This window comes from Staurois parvus, unplaced genomic scaffold, assembly GCF_062004578.1.
Source record: "Staurois parvus isolate SC_StPar_1 unplaced genomic scaffold, SC_StPar_1.0 ptg002893l, whole genome shotgun sequence".
NCBI lineage: Eukaryota > Metazoa > Chordata > Amphibia > Anura > Ranidae > Staurois > Staurois parvus.
In genome coordinates, this window is record NW_028320689.1 from 39,662 (window position 1) to 61,681 (window position 22,020).

The 22,020-nt window shown below is 51.1% G+C and overlaps 1 pseudogene across 1 annotated transcript in view; it reads left to right on the forward strand.

The window, feature by feature from the left end:
* Nucleotides 1-7,772, forward strand: part of LOC149428954 (TGF-beta receptor type-2-like) — a 40,136-nt pseudogene extending 32,364 nt beyond the window's left edge. Inside the window, exons 6-7 of the transcript XR_016310656.1 lie at nucleotides 1,731-1,859; nucleotides 6,208-7,772. The product of XR_016310656.1 is annotated as a TGF-beta receptor type-2-like (transcript). The remainder of the gene's footprint in view (nucleotides 1-1,730; nucleotides 1,860-6,207) is intronic.
* Nucleotides 7,773-22,020: the final 14,248 nt, after the last annotated feature.

Sequence of the window (22,020 nt, forward strand, 5' to 3'; positions counted from 1 at the left end):
ACAGCGCTGAAGGCTGAAAATTGGTCTGGACTGGAAGGGGTGAAAGTGTCCGGACTGGAAGGGGGTGAAAGTGTCCGGACTGGAAGGGGGTGAAAGTGTCCGGACTGGAAGGGGGTGAAAGTGTCCGGACTGGAAGGGGGGGAAAGTGTCCAGACTGGAAGGGGGTGAAAGTGTCCAGACTGGAAGGGGGGTGAAACTGTCCGGACTGGAAGGGGGGGAAAGCGCCCGGACTGGAAGGGGGGGAAAGTGTCCAGACTGGAAGGGGGTGAAACTGTCCGGACTGGAAGGGGGGGAAAGCGCCCGGACTGGAAGGGGGTGAAACTGTCCGGACTGGAAGGGGGGAAAGCGCCCGGACTGGAAGGGGGGGAAAGTGTCCGGACTGGAAGGGGGGGAAAGCGTCCGGACTGGAAGGGGGGAAGCGCCCGGACTGGAAGGGGGGAAAGCGTCCGGACTGGAAGGGGGTGAAAGCGTCCGGACTGGAAGGGGGGGGAAAAGCGTCCGGACTGGAAGGGGGGGAAAGCGCCCGGACTGGAAGGGGGGGAAAGCGCCCGGACTGGAAGGGGGGGAAAGCGTCCAGACTGGAAGGGGGTGAAACTGTCCGGACTGGAAGGGGGGGAAAGCGCCCGGACTGGAAGGGGGGGGAAAGCGCCCGGACTGGAAGGGGGGGAAAGCGTCCGGACTGGAAGGGGGGGAAAGCGCCCGGACTGGAAGGGGGGAAAGCGCCCGGACTGGAAGGGGGGAAAGCGTCCGGACTGGAAGGGGGGGAAAGCGTCCGGACTGGAAGGGGGGGAAAGCGTCCGGACTGGAAGGGGGGGGAAAGCGTCCGGACTGGAAGGGGGGGAAGTGTCCGGACTGGAAGGGGGTGAAAGCGTCCGGACTGGAAGGGGGGAAAGCGTCCGGACTGGAAGGGGGGGAAGTGTCCGGACTGGAAGGGGGTGAAAGCGTCCGGACTGGAAGGGGGAAGTGTCCGGACTGGAAGGGGGTGAAAGCGTCCGGACTGGAAGGGGGGGAAAGTTGTCCGGACTGGAAGGGGGGAAAGTGTCTGGACTGGAAGGGGGGGAAAGTGTCTGGACTGGAAGGGGGGGGGGGGGGAAGTGTCCGGACTGGAAGGGGGGGAAAGTGTCCGGACTGGAAGAAGTTAATCACAGGAATAAAAGTTACATAATAGCCCCCCATTTACGCATTTCTCCTTTTGTAGTCACATTGAATTTGTATCTATAATTTGAATTCCTTTCATGTATCATTGTGCGCCGATATGCCGCGCTGAATTTGTGTTTCTATAGCCGCACTCCCGCTCATGCGACTACATTTGCAGCTGTATTGTCGAGCGATTCATTGGATACGGAAGTTTGAAATGAATTGTGTTGGGGCCGACACGCGTAAGGGTGGAGCTACGTCTGTAACTTTTATCCTGTGATTATCAGAGCATATTTGCAATCCCTCCTACAAGCACCGCCCTGCGATACGTATTGGAAGGGCGGCTATCAGGAGTCTATCTGTGTATGGTCACCTTGGGTTGAGTGGTGGGAATTGTTTGCACCAAGATGGCTTTGGAACCTCCATATATGGGCAACAAATAATGGGGATCCCCCCCCCCCCCCATAGAGTGTTACTTAATGATATACAAGATGGAAGGGGCAGAGTAGTCCGTCAATCCCCCTCCTTGGGTGGGTGGGGACGGACAGACGGACTACTCTTCCTACTTCTTGACTGGTAATTCTTTTCGGCAGAGATGAAGAGCTATGAGCTGCCGTTTGGCTCGATGGTTCAGGAACATCCGTGTGTGGAGACCATGAGGGACGTTTGTGCTACACGGAAGAGGACGGCCGGACATTCCCGACTCCTGGCGGAGAGATCCGGTGAGCCAAATCTCCACATAAACAGCCAAATGTATAGATAAAACTGTATATATGACCTGTAATCCGGTTCAGCCAGTCACATGGTTCAGGAAAGCCCTACTGAACACCCAGCTCTTGGGCCACCTGCTGACTACGTTGCAGTTAAGCAATGGAACATGGCCAAGGACACCGCCCCCAGCCTGTGATTGGAGAAAGAGGAACAGCAGCACACCAGTTAGATCATTTCCCTTCCTGCCTGTAAGCATGTTCACAGTGTTAGGCAAACGGTGCTTTAACCCCTTCAATACCAGGCTCTTTTACCCCCCCCCCCTCCTGCCCAGGCCATTTTCAGCTCTGTCGCACTTTGACAATTGTGCAATCATGCAACACTGAACCAAAAACACATTTATATCATGTTTTTCACATAAATAAAGCGCCAATCCAAAAGCCAAACAAGTTCCGGAGCTTTTTTTGTTGTTGCTCAAATCGGGCCGATCTGCTCAGTCGTGAGCGTTTTATTTCCATGGAAATTAAAAAAACACGCAATTTGCGGGTGTTCGTGCGTTTTTCTACTGAAATGTAATAATGTAAAAAAAAAAAAAAAGTTATATATTTAAATAAATGTATAATAAAGACGGAATAAAGATAATCATAAATAAATAATTCATAATTTGTAATAATTACCCCTAACATGACCCCCCCCCCCCCCCCACACCTTAAAAAAAAATGAAATAAATTATGAATAATAACATTATAATAAAAATAATAAAAAACTTTAATTTAACTTAAATTCATTTAATTTATTTTATGTTTAAAATTAATTTATAATTGATTTGGTTTGTTTATTATTTATTTTATATAGGATTGTATTTTATTTCATATTTCATTGATTTTATTTATTTATAGTGTGATTTTGCACGATTCACGTGTTTCTCACAGTTGAATCTATTTTATTTTTGCACAGATTATAGTATACACTTGTTTGTTTCGAAGGTAATACACTATTTTAGTTTCATTTTTTTTCGAGGTATTCGCTGGGTCCGGAGTGATGGAAATATTGGAGTTGGACACACAGGATTGAGAGATTTTGTAGGATTGGATTAATTTATTTTGGATTTATATTTATATTTAATTTTATGGTTTGATTTAATAATTTGGGCTAAGGATAAGAAAAAGGTTTTGAAGATTAGTATTTGCTTTCAAGGGTGAAAGTGGGACTTTTTTCTCGGAATTAGAAGTTGGATATTCACTATATGAATTTTATTGAGGTTATAAATTGCCGAGTGATTTATTTAATAATAAACACCCAAACCTGAAAAAAAATGAAATTATAATATGTACGCACACATATACATACATATATGAATAATAATAATTATTATAATAAGAAACACACAAACCTGAAAAAAATAATTAAATTATATATATATATATATATATATATACACACACACCTTTTTTTTAAAGGGTTAGCAGTTAAATATTATTCATTTATTCTGTTTATGTTTTTATAAATTTTACATTTATTCATTTATTATTTTTATTAACACCCTAACTAAAAAAAAAAATTAAATACAATAAAAAAAATAAATTAAAGCTGGAAAACCTAGCAACAAAAAGCTCAAAAACGCCTGAAAAAAACACGAAAACAAAAATGTGCGACAAAACACGCAAAAAAGAAAAACACGCAATTTGCGGGGATTCACGCGTTTTTCTACTGAAATGAAATTATGTAGAAAAAAAAAAAATATATATATATATATATTTAAATAAATGTATAATAAAGACAGAATAATCATAAATAAATAGTAGATTCATAATTTGTAATAATTACACCTAACATGACCCCCCCCCCCCCAACCCTACAAAAATACATAAAATAAATTATGAATAATAATGAATAATAATAAATATAATAATAATAAACACCCAAACCTGAATTTTTTTTTAAATTATAGTTATATATATATATACATACACACACATACACTCTCATACATACAGTCAGGTCCATAAATATTGGGACATGGACACAATTCTAACATTTTTGGCTCTATACACCACAATGGATTTGAAATGAAACGAACAAGATGTGCTTTAACTGCAGACTGTCAGCTTTAATTTGAGGGTATTTACATCCAAATCAGGTGAACGGCGTAGGAATTACAACAGTTTGCATAGGTGCCTCCCACTTGTTAAGGGACCAAAAGTGATGGGACAGAATAATAATCATAAATCAAACTTTCACTTTTTAATACTTGGTTACAAATCCTTTGCAGTCAATGACAGCCTGAAGTGTGGAACGCATAGACATCAGCAGACGCTGGGTGTCATCCCTGGTGATGCTCTGCCAGGCCTCTACTGCAACTGTCTTCAGTTCCTGCTTGTTCTTGGGGCATTTTCCCTTCAGTTTTGTCTTCAGCAAGTGAAATGCTCAATCGGATTCAGGTCAGGTGATTGGCCATTGCAGAACATTCCACTTCTTTGGTGTCTTTTGCAGTCTGCTTTGGGTCATTGTCCATCTGCACTGTGAAGCGTCCAATGAGTTGTGAAGCATTTGGCTGAATATGAGCCGATAATATTCCCGAAACACTTCACAATTCATCCGGCTGCTTCTGTCAGCCGTCACATCATCAATAAATACAAGAGAAGCAGTTCCATTGGCAGCCATACATGCCCACGCCATGACACTACCACCACCATGATCACTGATGAGGTGGTATGCTGAGGACCATGAGCAGTTCCTTCTCCATACTCTTCTCTTCCCATCACTCTGGTACAAGTTGATGTCGGTCTCATCTCTCCATAGGATGTTGTTCCAGAACTGTGAAGGCTTTTTTACATGTCGTTTGGCAAACTCTAATCTGGCCTTCCTGTGTTTGAGGCTCACCAATGGTTTCCATCTTGTGGTGAACCCTCTGTATTCACTCTGGTGAAGTCTTCTCTTGATTGGTGACTTTGACACACATACACCTACCTCCTGGAGAGTGTTCTTGATCCGGCCAACTGTTGTGAAGGGTGTTTTCTTCACCAGGGAAAGAATTCTTCGGTCATCCACCACAGTTGTTTTCCGTGGTCTTCCGGGTCTTTTGGTGTTGCTGAGCTCACCGGTGCGTTCCTTCTTTTTAAGAATGTTCCAAACAGTTGTTTTGGCCACGCCTAATGTTTTTGCTATCTCTCTGATGGGTTTGTTTTGTTTTTTCAGCCTAATGATGGCTTCACTGATAGTGACAGCTCTTTGGATCTCATCTTGAGAGTTGACAGCAACAGATTCCAAATGCAAATAGCACACTTGAAATGAACTCTGGACCTTTTATCTGCTCATTGTAATTGGGATAATGAGGGAATAACACACACCTGGCCATGGAACAGCTGAGAAGCCAATTGTCCCATTACTTTTGGTCCCTTAACAAGTGGGAGGCACATATGCAAACTGTTGTAATTCCTACGCCGTTCACCTGATTTGGATGTAAATACCCTCAAATTAAAGCTGACAGTCTGCAGTTAAAGCACATCTTGTTTGTTTCATTTCAAATCCATTGTGGTGGTGTATAGAGCCAAAAATGTTAGAATTGTGTCCATGTCCCAATATTTATGGACCTGACTGTGTATATATATATATATATATATATACACACACATATATAATTTTTTTTTAAAGGGTGTTTATTTATGGTTTTATCAATTTTACATTTATTAAAAAAAATAAAAAAATAAAAAAAAATAATGCGACAAAACATGCAAAAAAGAAAAACACGCAATTTGTGTTCGTGCATTTTTCTACTGAAATGAAATTATGTAAAAAAAAAAAAAAATATATATATATATATATATATATATATATATATATATATATATATTTAAATACATGTATAATAAAGACAGAATAAAGATGACCATAAATAAATAATAGATTCATAATTTGTAATAATTACACCTAACATGACCCCCCCAACCCTACAAAATTAAATAAAATAAATTATGAATAATGAATAATAATATTATAATAAACACCCAAACCTGAAAAAATAATTAAATTATAATTTTATATATATATATACACACACACACATATATGCATACATACATATATAAAAAAATTTAAAAGGGTGTTTATGTTTTTATCAATTTTAAATTTATTTATTATTTTTATGAACACCCTAAGAAAAACAAAAAAAACTGAATTATAATAACAAAAGAAATAAAAGCTGAAACACCTAGCAACAAATGATGCAACAAAAATCAAAAAGCTCAAAACGCCTGAAAAATGCAAAAAAAAAAATTGTGTGTGAGCTTTTCTTTTTTGCGTGTTTTGTCAGACGCTACGTTCCAGCGTGAATCCGGCCTTATTGTGGTTTTCTCCTTCCAGGGAATGGAAATTCTGTGCGACACGATCGCCGAGTGCTGGGACCACGACCCGGAGGCCCGACTGACGGCGCACTGCGTGGTCGAACGCTTCCACTTAATGGAAGAGGTGGGCCGGGATGGCGTCAGCTGAATCATTTTGTATCCAATCAGGACAACCGAATTTAATGGTGACCTCAGCACGGCCATGTTGGTTCAGGACTCTCTGATACGGCAAGCTTCCATCGTACATGTGGATATACAGAGGGTGGGGGAGGGGAAGAGAAGGAACTTCCTGTGCGACATTGTGATCTATGGGGGCCACAGACACGTTTCTTACCCCGGAATCGGGCCACTGACAACTGTGGGAAGGAATCGCACCCTGGAGAGGATGCTGGGAATTCTCACTCCAAGACGCACTATTAGGGATGAATAATCTGTAAATATATTACATTTCATGTCTTTGCTTCTATGATCCGGGCTGGCTGAGGATTTTGCCACCTAAAGTCTTCATGGATGGCTCCCCATCCCCCGATGACGTGTTTTCAGCCCACATAGCCCTCGTGCCCACCGAGCGTGAAAAATGCTGCTTTAAAGTGCTGGAAAACCTTCGTTCTCAGCTTGTTACCTGTATGAGAGACACCTGGGAGCCAGAAATCCTGCTGAATGATAGGGGAGCAAATCCTTCTTTCCCTCATCAACATGCAGATCAGTCATCATTTGTTAGACGCATTTCTGCTGAATTTGTTGTTGTATTCTGTCTCTCAGTGTTACACCGAACATTCCATTGTTAGACCGATCGTTTCTGTGTGAGGGGCGAACATTCCATTGTTAGACCGATCATTTCTGTGTGAGGGGCGAACATTCCATTGTTAGACCGATCATTTCTGTGTGAGGGGCGAACATTCCATTGTTAGACCGATCATTTCTGTGTGAGGGGCGAACATTCCATTGTTAGACCGATCATTTCTGTGTGAGGGGCGAACATTCCATTCTTAGACCGATCATTTCTGTGTGAGGGGCGAACATTCCATTGTTAGACCGATCATTTCTGTGTGAGGGGCGAACATTCCATCGTTAGACCGATCGTTTCTGTGTGAGGGGCGAACATTCCATCGTTAGACCGATCGTTTCTGTGTGAGGGGCGAACATTCCATTGTTAGACCGATCATTTCTGTGTGAGGGGCGAACATTCCATTGTTAGACCGATCGTTTCTGTGTGAGGGGCGAACATTCACCATCAGCCGGGGAGCGAATACACATTTCCTGCACTGTATCCAATGAGGTGCCGGCCTCAAGTGATACACAGAGATGACACAAACCCTTTAAAGGTCCCAGGATGCACCAAGGGGTGAACTGGTTCCGGCCTATTGTAGAACGACGTCCTGGCGGGACCGCGCTCCTTCTGGGAGGATTACATATGTGTCGTCCTATTCGTGCCGCACAGCGATTTGTGGTGACATGTGTTCCTCAGACAGAGTACATCGCCAGTCAGGGTAAAGAGCCAATGACGTGTCCCCCCCTTCCAGTCCGGACGCTTTCCCCCCCCTTCCAGTCTGGACGCTCCCCCCCCCTTCCAGTCCGGACGCTCCCCCCCCTTCCAGTCCGGACTTCCCCCCCCCCCCCCTTCCAGTCCGGACGCTTTCCCCCCCTTCCAGTCCGGACGCTCCCCCCCCCCTTCCAGTCCGGACGCTCCCCCCCCTTCCAGTCCGGACGCTCTCCCCCCCTTCCAGTCCGGACGCTCCCCCCCCTTCCAGTCCGGACGCTTTCCCCCCCTTCCAGTCCGGACGCTCCCCCCCCCTTCCAGTCCGGACGCTTTCCCCCCCTTCCAGTCCGGACGCTCCCCCCCCCTTCCAGTCCGGACGCTTTCCCCCCCCTTCCAGTCCGGACGCTCCTTCCCCCCCCCTTCCAGTACGGACTCTTTTCCCCTTTTCCAGTCCGGACGCTTTCCCTCCCCCCTTCCATTCCGGACACCTCCCCCCCCCCCTTCCAGTCTGGACGCTCCTCCCCCCCTCCAGTCCGGACGCTCCTCCCCCCCCCTTCCTGTCCGGACACTTTCCCCCCCTTCCAGTCCGGACACTTTCCCTCCCCCCTTCCAGTCCGGACGCTTTCCCTCCCCCCTTTCAGTCCTCCCCCCTTCCAGTCCGGACGCTCCCCCCCCCTTCCAGTCTGGACGCTCCTCCCCCCCCCCTTCCAGTCCAGACGCTTTTCCCCCCTTCCAGTCCGGACGCTCCTCCCCCCCCCTTCCAGTCCGGACACTTTCCCTCCCCCCTTCCAGTCCGGACGCTCCTCCCCCCCCTTCCAGTCCGGACGCTTTCCCTCCCCCCTTCCAGTCCGAACACCTTCCCCCCCCCCCTTCCAGTCCGGACACCTTCCCCCCCCCCTTCCAGTCTGGCGCTCTCCCCCCTTCCAGTCCGGACGCTCCTCCCCCCCCCCTTCCAGTCCAGACGCTTTTCCCCCCTTCCGGTCCGGACACTTTCCCCCCTTCCAGTCTGGCTGCTTCTCCCCCCTTTCCAGTCTGGACGCTCCCCCCCCCCCCTTCCAGTCCAGACGCCTTCCCCCCCCTTCCATTCTGGATACTCCCCCCCCCCAGGCCAATTTTCAGCTTTCAGCGCTATCACACTTTGAATGACAATTGCGCGGTCATGCAACACTGTACCCAGATGAATTTTTTTAGCATTTTTTTGAGACAGATAAAACTTTATTTTGGTGGTATTTATTCACTGCTGGGATTTTTATTTTATTTGCTATGTAAATGAAAAAGTCCAAAAATTTTGAAAAAAAAGTTTTTTTTTTTAAATTTTGCAATAAATATTTCATCATAAATCTCGGCCAAAATGTATTCCGTTATCTTTTTAGTAAGAAACCCAAATTAGTTTATGACCCAAAATTTTTTTTACATACCGTCACCCTAGCAGTGTGGGGTTACCATGGTGACACTGTACTACTTGTGGGGGGTGATGAAGATTTTTTTTTTTTACACCGATTGCTTTTAGACCCATAAAGGCTGTAAGAGGAATCATTTCTCCTTCTCTCTGTCTGCATTCCTGCAGCCATTGAGAAATACTGTGAGAGCTGTGATTGGTCACAGCTTGTCACATGGTACAAGGCTGTTGTGAATGGCCCTGTACCATGTGATCTCTGTGATCATTCACAGATTTCACACGTAGTAAGCAATGATGGCAGGAAGTGATATCTTGCTTACTACTCTGCATGTGATCACTGATTGGCCAATCAGGGATCACATGATCGGGATCTCACACAGAGGTCCCATACGACGATTGGTGTTCCACTGTGTCCGGAGCGCGGTGCTGCGCGCTCCCAGGGAGTGTGCACAGTCCATAATGGCGGACACCGTTTATGAACGGCAACCCACCCCTGCACTGCCACCGTCTGGCCGTTTATATACCGCGCCCGGACAGGAAGGGGTTAACGAATGTACGACAGCACTCAGGTCTCTTCATTCCTGCCGGAGTTCAGCTGTAATGCAGACAAAACCATTTCCCTCCAGTCCTACTCAAACCACAACTAACCAAAGGCCTAGGCAGTTGGTCACATGATATCTGCTGAAGGGGGGGGGGGGGGGGGGGGGGAGGATCAGAATCAAGGCCTCACATGTGGCCAGCACTGGAGGGAGCCAGGAGCAGCGCTTTATCCAGAGAACAATTTCAGCCCTTTTTGCGACTCGCCAAGCTGTCATTACAAAGCCTGGCCTGTCATTGGCCAGCCCAGCGGTCTCCCTGATGTCACCAACCTTCAGATTCCAGCTCCCTCCTACCAGAACCAGAAATATTAAAGTGTCACTGGACCCCCCCACAGTACAATCAGTCTGTAGATGCAGGAAAGCGTGCTGGTTGTACTCACTGTGGAACCTGAGGGGTTAATCCTCTGCATTGTGCAAAAACGATGTTTGATCCTGTCTTCTCTGTTCCTCCCCTTCTTCCAGTGCTTCTCTCTTATCTCCTGATAAGACATATCGTGTGCAGGCACATGCTCAGTTTAGTGTGTATGGCTAGATATATACTTTTTTTTTTCTTCTTGGGAAAGTGCATCTGATCAGCAGAGGGCCAATCAGCACTATCCAAACAGAGGTCAGGGGTTCTGCATCCTCCTAGAGCAGAATGAAAACTCTTCCTACAGGCTTTAACTAGTGCTTTGCTGGACACTGATAGAAGTCACAAGACTGTATATATATATATATATATATGAATGCAGGGTCCGGGGAGAGCGGATAGAGTGAATGCTGGGTCCGGGGAGAGCGGATACAATCAATGCGGGGTCCGGGGAGAGCGGATACAATGAATGCGGGGTCCGGGGAGAGCGGATAGAGTGAATGGGGTCCAGGGAGAGCGGATAGAGTGAATGCGGGGTCCGGGGAGAGCGGATAGAGTGAATGCGGGGTCCGGGGAGAGCGGATACAGTGAATGCGGGGTCCGGGAGAGCGGATATAGGGAATGCGGGGTCCGGGGAGAGCGGATATAGTGAATGCGGGGTCCGGGGAGAGCGGATATAGGGAATGCGGGGTCCGGGGAGAGCGGATATAGTGAATGCGGGGTCCGGGGAGAGCGGATACAGTGAATGCGGGTCCGGGGAGAGCGGATATAGTGAATGCGGGGTCCGGGGAGAGCGGATAAGTGAATGCGGGGTCCGGGGGAGAGCGGATACAGTGAATGCGGGGTCCGGGGAGAGCGGATACAGTGAATGCGGGGTCCGGGGAGAGGGGATATAGTGAACGCGGGGTCCGGGGAGAGCGGATATAGTGAACGCGGGGTCCGGGGAGAGCGGATATAGTGAACGCGGGGTCCGGGGAGAGGGGATATAGTGAATGCGGGGAGAGCGGATACGGCGAACGCGGGGTCCGGGGAGAGCGGATACGGCGAACGCGGGGTCCGGGGAGAGCGGATATAGTGAATGCGGGGTCCGGGGAGAGCGGATATAGTGAATGCGGGGTCCGGGGAGAGCAGATATAGTGAATGCGGGGTCCGGGGAGAGCGGATATAGCAAACGCGGGGTCCGGGGAGAGCGGATATAGTGAATGCGGGGTCCGGGGAGAGCGGATATAGTGAATGCGGGGTCCGGGGAGAGCGGATATAGTGAATGCGGGGTCCGGGGAGAGCGGATATAGTGAATGCGGGGTCCGGGGAGAGCGGATATAGTGAATGCGGGGTCCAGGGAGAGGGGATATAGTGAATGCGGGGAGAGCGGATACGGCGAACGCGGGGTCCGGGGAGAGCGGATACGGCGAACGCAGGGTCCGGGGAGAGCGGATATAGCGAATGCGAGGTCCGGGGAGAGCGGATACAGTGAATGCGGGGTCCGGGGAGAGCGGATATAGCGAATGCGGGGTCCGGGGAGAGCGGATATAGCGAATGCGGGGTCTGGGGACAGCGGATATAGCGAATGCGGGGTCCGGGGAGAGCGGATATAGTGAATGCGGGGTCCGGGGAGAGCGGATATAGTGAATGCGGGGTCCGGGGAGAGCGGATATAGTGAATGCGGGGTCCGGGGAGAGCGGATATAGTGAATGCGGGGTCCGGGGAGAGCGGATATAGTGAATGCGGGGTCCGGGGAGAGCGGATATAGTGAATGCGGGGTCCGTGGGGAGCGGATATAGTGAATGCGGGGTCCGGGGAGATTCCCAACCACAGCACCACCTGTCTGGAGCCTGCATGTTCTCCCTGTGCCTGGGTGGGTACTCCGGACCTTAGATTGTACGCTCCTTGAGAGCGAAGGAACAATGTGAATGTACAATATATATGTAAAGTGCTGCGTAAATTGACAGCTATATAGCTACCTGAAATAAATAATAAAACTGAAGCATAAACTGGTGGTGATCTTCAGGGTGAAGGTGCAGGAATCGGGGTGATCTGAGGGATGAGGGTGCAGGAATCAGGGTGATCTGAGGGATGAGGGTGCAGGAATCAGGGTGAAGGTGCAGGAATTGGGGTGATCTTCAGGGTGACGGTGCAGGAATCAGGGTGAAGGTGCAGGAATTGGGGTGATCTTCAGGGTGACGGTGCAGGAATCAGGGTGAAGGTGCAGGAATTGGGGTGATCTGAGGGATGAGGGTGCAGGAATCAGGGTGAAGGTGCAGGAATTGGGGTGATCTTCAGGGTGAAGGTGCAGGAATCGGGGTGATCTGAGAGATGAAGTGGGGCACAGATCGGGGGGGTATAGTAACAGATGGGGTGCTGTTTCTGCATGAGTGCTGCGTTGATGGAGTGCTAACAAGCAGTTGAACACAGCAGGAGAACTCAAGCAGCTGGAAGACACAACAAGAAACTCTCCTGCACGCTGGACAGACTGCAAGCAAACACCCCGGGAAACATCTCTTACAAGTCTGAGTCCCACTCCGTGTACCTTTCATATGTCCCCTCTACTCCTCCTTTTCATATTACTTTCCTGTGTTCCCAAAATTTCATTTCTTTACCCCTCTGCTCCACCCCAAAACTTCTACATCTCCCCCTCACTGCTCCCATCTCCCTACTACTGCTCTCATCACCTCCTGCTGATACTTCACTCTCCTGCTGACCCAAACACCAGGACTGGAAGGCATGTGCGCTCGTGTACATCCCGCTCCCATCTTTCTTTCCGCACCCTTCTTCTTCTAACCTCTGGGCATATCTCCCCAAACCCTGGTCCTCCACTACTTCACCCCCACACCAGGCACCCTCCTTCTTCCAGGAATAGCCGCAATCCCCCCAATTTAACATCAGTCTCCGTGCTCCCAAAAACCACCCTCCCTTTTCCATGTGTGCTCTGGAATGCTCGCTCTGTCTGTAATAATCTCACCTCCATCCATGACCTTTTTGTCTCCCTTAACCTACTAGCAATTACAGAAACCTGGCCACAAGCAGCAGATTCTGCTTCTCCTGCAGCACTTTCCTATGGAGGCCTCACCTGGACCCACTCACCCAGACCCAGTGGTCAGAAAGGTGGTGGGGTTGGTTTGCTTCTATCCCCACTGAGCACCTTTCAAGTCCTCCCTAACCCTCCATCTCTATCCTTCTCTTCTCTCCAGACTCACTGCATCCGGCTGTTTTCTCCCATTTCTCTGAGGATTGAGTGATCTATCGGCCTCCTGGACCCGTGTCCCGCTTTCTTGATGATTTCTCCGCCTGGACACCCTACTTTCTCTCCTCTGAACTACCCGCTATCATTCTCAGAGATTTTACCATCCCCATTAATGTTAACAACCCGGCTACATCCCAACTCTTCAACATAACCTCATCTTTTGCATTAGCACAATGTATACCGTCCCCCACTCCCTCCGACGGACGCCGTCCCCCACTCCCTCCGACGGACGCCGTCCCCCACTCCCTCCGACGGACGCCGTCCCCCACTCCCTCCGACGGACGCCGTCCCCCACTCCCTCCGACGGACGCCGTCCCCCACTCCCTCCGACGGACGCCGTCCCCCACTCCCTCCGACAGACGCCGTCCCCCACTCCCTCCGACGGACGCCGTCCTCCACTCACTCTGATGGACACCGTCCTCCACTCCCTCCGACGGACGCCGTCCTCCACTCACTCTGATGGACACCGTCCTCCACTCCCTCCAACAGACGCCGTCCCCCACTCCCTCCGACGGACGCCGTCCCCCACTCCCTCCGACAGACGCCGTCCCCCACTCACTCTGATGGACACAGTCCTCCACTCGCTCCGACGGACGCCGTCCCCCACTCCCTCCGACGGACGCCGTCCCCCACTCGCTCCGACGGACGCCGTCCTCCACTCCCTATGATGGGAATACATTAGACCTTGTTTTCTCCCATCTTTGCACTCCCTACAACCTCACAAACACCCCCTTTCCTCTCTCTGATCACAATCTCATCACCTTCACAGTGTCCTCGTCTTCAAACACCGATCCCTCCAAGCAGCCAACAATTACCTGCAGAAACCTTCACAACTTGAACCCGGCTCCTTTCCACTCTGCAACTGACCTCCTCTATGACAGAATCTCTCCCCTGTCCTGGCCACTGCTGTCTACAACAGTTCACTGTCATCCACACTGGACTCACTTGCTCCTCTAACAACACGAAGCATCAGGCCCCGACCATTACAACCGTGGCAGACTGACCACACCGGTCATCTTAAACGACATAGTCGTGCGCTGGAGCGATTGTGGCGTAAAACCAAATCCCAGCAAGCATTCACCCGATATAAATCTGCTTTCTTCACATACAATTCCTCCCTCCATGCTGCCAAACAAGACAACTTTGTCACTCTTATTAATACCTTGTCATCCAGTCCTCGTTGTCTCTTCTCCACTTTTAACTCTCTACTTTCCCCACCTCCACCCAGCACCTCACTCACCTCCACCTCCTCCCAGCACCTCACTCACTGCTCACGAGATTGCAAATCATTTCAAAAACAAGATTGATGCTATTTGTAGGGGCATCTCCACTTCGCAGACATCCATCCCACTTAGCATACCTTATAGTAAACCTCCCTCAACACTTTCCTCTTTTGACCTTCTACTACCGAAGAGGTCACTAAGGTTTCTCAGAAGCCCATCTCACTACCTGCCCCCTGGATCCTGTCCCCTCACAACTACTACGGTCACCCTCTTCTTGCATCCTATGCTCCCTCACATCTTCAATCTTTCCCTCTCTACTGGTGCCCTCCCCTCTAAAGCATGCACACATCACTCCCATACTTAACAAGCCCTCCCTGGACCCCACCAACCTGAACAACTTAAGACCCATCTCCCTGCTGCCATTTACCTCTAAACTCCTAGAACGCTTAGTCTACAATCGCCTGAGCTCCCACCTCAACGACAACCTTCTTGACCCTTTACAGTCTGGCTTTCACTCACTCCACTCCACTGACACTGCCCTACTAATACTCACTAATGATCTACTAACTGCTATAACCAATGGCCGCTACTCCGTACTCATCCCAACCAATGGCCGCTACTCCCTACTCATCCCAACCAATGGCCACTACTCCGTACTCATCCCAACCAATGGCCACTACTCCGTACTCTTACTACTTGACCTCTCTGCGGCTTTTGATACAGTTGACCACCCCCTCCTCCTCAAAAAACTCCACTCTCTTGGCCTCAGAGACTCTGCTCTCTCCAGGTTCTCCTCCTACCTATCGCAGTGCTCCTTCAGCGTTACCTATAATGCTGCCGCCTCCTCTTCACTCCCTTTCTGTAGGGGTCCCTCAAGGTTGTCCTTGGACCCCTTCTCTTCCCCATCTACACCTCCTTCCTTGGTCACTTGATAAACTCCCATGGCTTTAAGTACCATCTCTATGCTGATGACACACAAATCTATCTTTTTACTCCTCACCTCACCCCTTCAGTCTCCTCCTCACCTCGCCCCTTCAGTCTCTTCTACACCTCACCCCTTCAGTCTCCTCCTCACCGGGGGGAGCGGATACAGTGAATGCGGGGTCCGGGGGGAGCGGATACAGTGAATGCGGGGTCCGGGGGGAGCGGATACAGTGAATGCGGGGTCCGGGGAGAGCGGATACAGTGAATGCAGGGTCCGGGGAGAGCGGATACAGTGAATGCGGGGTCCGGGGAGAGCGGATACAGTGAATGCGGGGTCCGGGGAGAGCGGATATAGTGAATGTGGGGTCCGGGGAGAGCGGATATAGTGAATGCGGGGTCCGGGGAGAGCGGATATAGTGAATGCGGGGAGAGGGGATATAGTGAATGCGGTGAGAGCGGATATAGTGAACGCGGGGTCCGGGGAGAGCGGCTATAGTGAATGCGGGGTCCGGGGAGAGCGGATATAGTGAACGCGGGGTCCGGGGAGAGCGGATATAGTGAACGCGGGGGTCCGGGGAGAGCGGATATAGCGAACGCGGGGTCCGGGGAGAGCGGATACAGCGAACGCGGGGTCCGGGGAGAGTGGATATAGTGAACGCGGGGTCCGGGGAGAGGGGATATAGTGAACGCAGGGTCCGGGGAGAGCGGATATAGTGAATGCGGGGAGAGGGGATATAGTGAATGCGGGGAGAGGGGATACGGCGAACGCAGGGTCCGGGGAGAGCGGATACGGCGAACGCGGGGTCCGGGGAGAGCGGATACGGCGAACGCGGGGTCCGGGGAGAGCTGATACGGTGAACGCGGGGTCCGGGGAGAGCGGATACAGCGAACGCGGGGTCCGAGGAGAGCGGATATAGCGAATTCGGGGTCCGGGGAGAGCGGATATAGCGAATGCGGGGTCCGGGGAGAGCGGATATAGCGAATGCGGGGTCCGGGGAGAGCGGATATAGTGAATGCGGGGTCCGGGGAGAGCGGATATAGCGAATGCGGGGTCCGGGGAGAGCGGATACAGTGAATGCGGGGTCCGGGGAGATTCCCAACCACAGCACCACCTGTCTGGAGCCTGCATGTTCTCCCTGTGCCTGGGTGGGTACTCCGGTTTCCTCTCACACTCCAAAGACATGCTGGCAGGTTAACTGGCTCCTGTCTAAATTGGCCCTAGTATGTGTATGTATGTATGTGAGTTAGGGACCTTAGATTGTACGCCCCTTGAGAGCGAAGGAACAATGTGAATGTACAATATATATGTAAAGTGCTGCGTAAATTGACAGCTATATAGCTACCTGAAATAAATAATAAAACTGAAGCATAAACTGGTGGTGATCTTCAGGGTGAAGGTGCAGGAATCAGGGTGATCTGAGGTGTGAAGGTGCAGGAATTGGGGTGATCTTCAGGGTGACGGTGCAGGAATCAGGGTGATCATCAGGGTGAAGGTGCAGGAATCAGGGTGATCTGAGGGATGAGGGTACAGGAATCAGGGTGAAGGTGCAGGAATTGGGGTGATCTTCAGGGTGATGGTGCAGGAATCGGGGTGATCTGAGAGATGAAGTGGGGCACAGATCGGGGGGGTATAGTAACAGATGGGGTGCTGTTTCTGCATGAGTGCTGCGTTGATGGAGTGCTAAGAAGCAGTTGAACACAGCAGGAGAACTCAAGCAGCTGGAAAACACAACAAGAAACTCTCCTGCACGCTGGACAGACTGCAAGCAAACACCCCGGGAAACATCTCTTACAAGTCTGAGTCCCACTCCGTGTACCTTTCATATGTCCCCTCTACTCCTCCTTTTCATATTACTTTCCTGTGTTCCCAAAATCTCATTTCTTTACCCCTCTGCTCCACCCCAAAACTTCTACATCTCCCCCTCACTGCTCCCATCTCCCTACTACGGCTCTCATCACCTCCTGCTGATACTTCACTCTCCTGCTGACCCAAACACCAGGACTGGAAGGCATGTGCGCTCGTGTACATCCCGCTCCCATCTTACTTTCCGCACCCTTCTTCTTCTAACCTCTGGGCATATCTCCCCAAACCCTGGTCCTCCACTACTTCACCCCCACACCAGGCACCCTCCTTCTTCCAGGAATAGCCGCAATCCCCCCAATTTAACATCAGTCTCCGTGCTCCCAAAAACCACCCTCCCTTTTCCATGTGTGCTCTGGAATGCTCGCTCTGTCTGTAATAATCTCACCTCCATCCATGACCTTTTTGTCTCCCTTAACCTACTAGCAATTACAGAAACCTGGCCACAAGCAGCAGATTCTGCTTCTCCTGCAGCACTTTCCTATGGAGGCCTCACCTGGACCCACTCACCCAGACCCAGTGGTCAGAAAGGTGGTGGGGTTGGTTTGCTTCTATCCCCACTGAGCACCTTTCAAGTCCTCCCTAACCCTCCATCTCTATCCTTCTCTTCTTCCCAGACTCACTGCATCCGGCTGTTTTCTCCCATTGCTCTGAGGATTGAGTGATCTATCGGCCTCCTGGACCCGTGTCCCGCTTTCTTGATGATTTCTCCACCTGGCTGCCCTACTTTCTCTCCTCTGAACTACCCACTATCATTCTCAGAGATTTTACCATCCCCATTAATGTCAACAACCCGGCTACATCCCAACTCTTCAACATAACCTCATCTTTTGCATTAGCACAATGTATACAGTCCCCCACTCCCTCCAACAGACGCCGTCCCCCACTCCCTCCAACAGACGCCGTCCCCCACTCCCTCCGACGGACGCCGTCCTCCACTCCCTCCGACGGACGCCGTCCTCCACTCCCTCCGACAGACGCCGTCCTCCACTCCCTCCGACAGACGCCGTCCTCCACTCCCTCCGACAGACGCCGTCCTCCACTCCCTCCGACGGACGCCGTCCTCCACTCACTCTGATGGACACAGTCCCCCACTCCCTCCGACGGACGCCATCCCCCACTCCCTCCGACGGACGCCGCCCCCCACTCCCTCCGACGGACGCCGCCCCCCACTCGCTCCGACGGACGCCGTCCCCCACTCGCTCCGACGGACGCCGTCCCCCACTCGCTCCGACGGACGCCGTCCCCCACTCGCTCCGACGGACGCCGTCCCCCACTCGCTCCGACGGACGCCGTCCCCCACTCGCTCCGACGGACGCCGTCCCCCACTCGCTCCAACGGACGCCGTCCCCCACTCCCTCCGACGGACGCCGTCCCCCACTCCCTCCGACGGACGCCGTCCCCCACTCCCTCCGACGGACGCCGTCCCCCACTCACTCTGATGGACACAGTCCTCCACTCCCTCCAACGGACGCCGTCCCCCACTCGCTCCGACGGACGCCGTCCTCCACTCCCTATGATGGGAATACATTAGACCTTGTTTTCTCCCATCTTTGCACTCCCTACAACCTCACAAACACCCCCTTTCCTCTCTCTGATCACAATCTCATCACCTTCACAGTGTCCTCGTCTTCAAACACCGATCCCTCCAAGCAGCCAACAATTACCTGCAGAAACCTTCACAACTTGAACCCGGCTCCTTTCCACTCTGCAACTGACCAACTCTATGACAGAATCTCTCCCCTGTCCTGCCCTGCCCTGGCCACTGCTGTCTACAACAGTTCACTGTCATCCACACTGGACTCACTTGCTCCTCTAACAACACGAAGCATCAGGCCCCGACCATTACAACCGTGGCAGACTGACCACACCGGACATCTTAAACGACATAGCCGTGCGCTGGAGCGATTGTGGCGTAAAACCAAATCCCAGCAAGCATTCACCCGATATAAATCTGCTTTCTTCACATACAATTCCTCCCTCCATGCTGCCAAACAAGACGACTTTGTCACTCTTATTAATACCTTGTCATCCAGTCCTCGTCGTCTCTTCTCTACTTTTAACTCTCTACTTTCTCCACCTCCACCCAGTACCTCACTCACTGCTCACGAGATTGCAAATCATTTCAAAAACAAGATTGATGCTATTTGTAGGGGCATCTCCCTGCACAGACATCCATCCCACTTAGCATACCTTATACTAAACCTCCCTCAACACTTTCCTCTTTTGACCTCGCTACTACCGAAGAGGTCACTAAGGTTTCTCAGAAGCCCGTCTCACTACCTGCCCCCTGGATCCTGTCCCCTCACAACTACTACGGTCACCCTCTTCTTGCATCCTATGCTCCCTCACATCTTCAATCTTTCCCTCTCTACTGGTGCCCTCCCCTCCCCTCTAAAGCATGCGCACATCACTCCCATACTTAACAAGCCCTCCCTGGACCCCACCGACCTGAACAACTGAAGACCCATCTCCCTGCTGCCATTTACCTCTAAACTCCTAGAACGCTTAGTCTACAATCGCCTGAGCTCCCACCTCACCGACAACCTTCTTGACCCTTTACAGTCTGGCTTTCACTCACTACACTCCACTGACACTGCCCTACTAAACCTCAGTAATGATTTACTAACTGCTATAACCAATGGCCACTACTCCGTACTCATCCCAGCCAATGGCCACTACTCCGTACTCATCCCAACCAATGGCCACTACTCCGTACTCATCCCAACCAATGGCCACTACTCCGTACTCATCCCAACCAATGGCCACTACTCCGTACTCATCCCAACCAATGGCCACTACTCCGTACTCATCCCAACCGATGGCCACTACTCCGTACTCCTCCCAACCAATGGCCACTACTCCGTACTCATCCCAACCAATGGCCGCTACTCCCTACTCATCCCAACCAATGGCCGCTACTCCCTACTCATCCCAACCAATGGCCGCTACTCCGTACTCATCCCAACCAATGGCCACTACTCCGTACTCATCCCAACCGATGGCCGCTACTCCCTACTCATCCCAACCGATGGCCACTACTCCGTACTCATCCCAACCAATGGCCACTACTCCGTACTCATCCCAACCAATGGCCACTACTCCGTACTCATCCCAACCAATGGCCACTACTCCGTACTCATCCCAGCCAATGGCCACTACTCCGTACTCATCCCAACCAATGGCCGCTACTCCGTACTCATCCCAACCAATGGCCGCTACTCCCTACTCATCCCAACCAATGGCCGCTACTCCGTACTCATCCCAACCAATGGCCACTACTCCGTACTCATCCCAACCGATGGCCGCTACTCCCTACTCATCCCAACCAATGGCCACTACTCCGTACTCATCCCAACCAATGGCCACTACTCCGTACTCATCCCAACCAATGGCCACTACTCCGTACTCTTACTACTTAACCTCTCTGCGGCTTTTGATACAGTTGACCACCCCCTCCTCCTCAAAAAAACTCCACTCTCTTGGCCTCAGAGACTCTGCTCTCTCCAGGTTCTCCTCCTACCTATCGCAGTGCTCCTTCAGCGTTACCTATAATGCTGCCGCCTCCTCTTCACTCCCTCTTTCTGTAGGGGTCCCTCAAGGTTGTCCTTGGACCCCTTCTCTTCCCCATCTACACCTCCTTCCTTGGTCACTTGATAAACTCCCATGGCTTTAAGTACCATCTCTATGCTGATAACACACAAATCTATCTTTTTACTCCTCACCTCACCCCTTCAGTCTCCTCCTCACCTCGCCCCTTCAGTCTCTTCTACACCTCACCCCTTCAGTCTCCTCCTCACCGGGGGGAGCGGATACAGTGAATGCGGGGTCCGGGGGGAGCGGATACAGTGAATGCGGGGTCCGGGGGGAGGGGATACAGTGAATGTGGGGTCCTGGGAGAGCGGATACAGTGAATGCGGGGTCCGGGGAGAGCGGATACAGTGAATGCGGGGTCCGGGGAGAGCGGATACAGTGAATGCGGGGTCCGGGGAGAGCGGATGTAGCGAATGCGGGGTCCGGGGAGAGCGGATGTAGCGAATGCGGGGTCCGGGGAGAGCGGATATAGCGAATGCGGGGTCCGGGGAGAGCGGATATAGCGAATGCGGGGTCCGGGGAGAGCGGATATAGCGAATGCGGGGTCCGGGGAGAGCGGATATAGCGAATGCGGGGTCCGGGGAGACCTTAAATCTGCTTTCTTAACATACAATTCCTCCCTCCATGCTGCCAAACAAGACGACTTTGTCACTCTTATTAATACCTTGTCATCCAGTCCTCGTTGTCTCTTCTCCACTTTTAACTCTCTACTTTCCCCACCTCCACCCAGCACCTCACTCACCTCCACCTCCTCCCAGCACCTCACTCACTGCTCACGAGATTGCAAATCATTTCAAAAACAAGATTGGTGCAATTCGTAGGGGCATCTCCACTTCGCAGACATCCATCCCACTTAGCATACCTTATAGTAAACCTCCCTCAACACTTTCCTCTTCTGACCTTCTACTAATGAAGAGGTCACTAAGGTTTCCTCAGAAGCTGCCTCACTACCTGCCCCCTGGATCCTGTCCCCTCACAACAACTACGGTCACCCTCTTCTTGCATCCTATGCTCCCTCACATCTTCAATCTCTCCCTCTCTAATGGTGCCTTCCCCTCCCCTCTAAAGCATGCACACATCACTACCATGCTTAACAAGCCCTCCCTGGACCCCACCAACCTGAACAACTGAAGACCCATCTCCCTGCTGCCATTTACCTCTA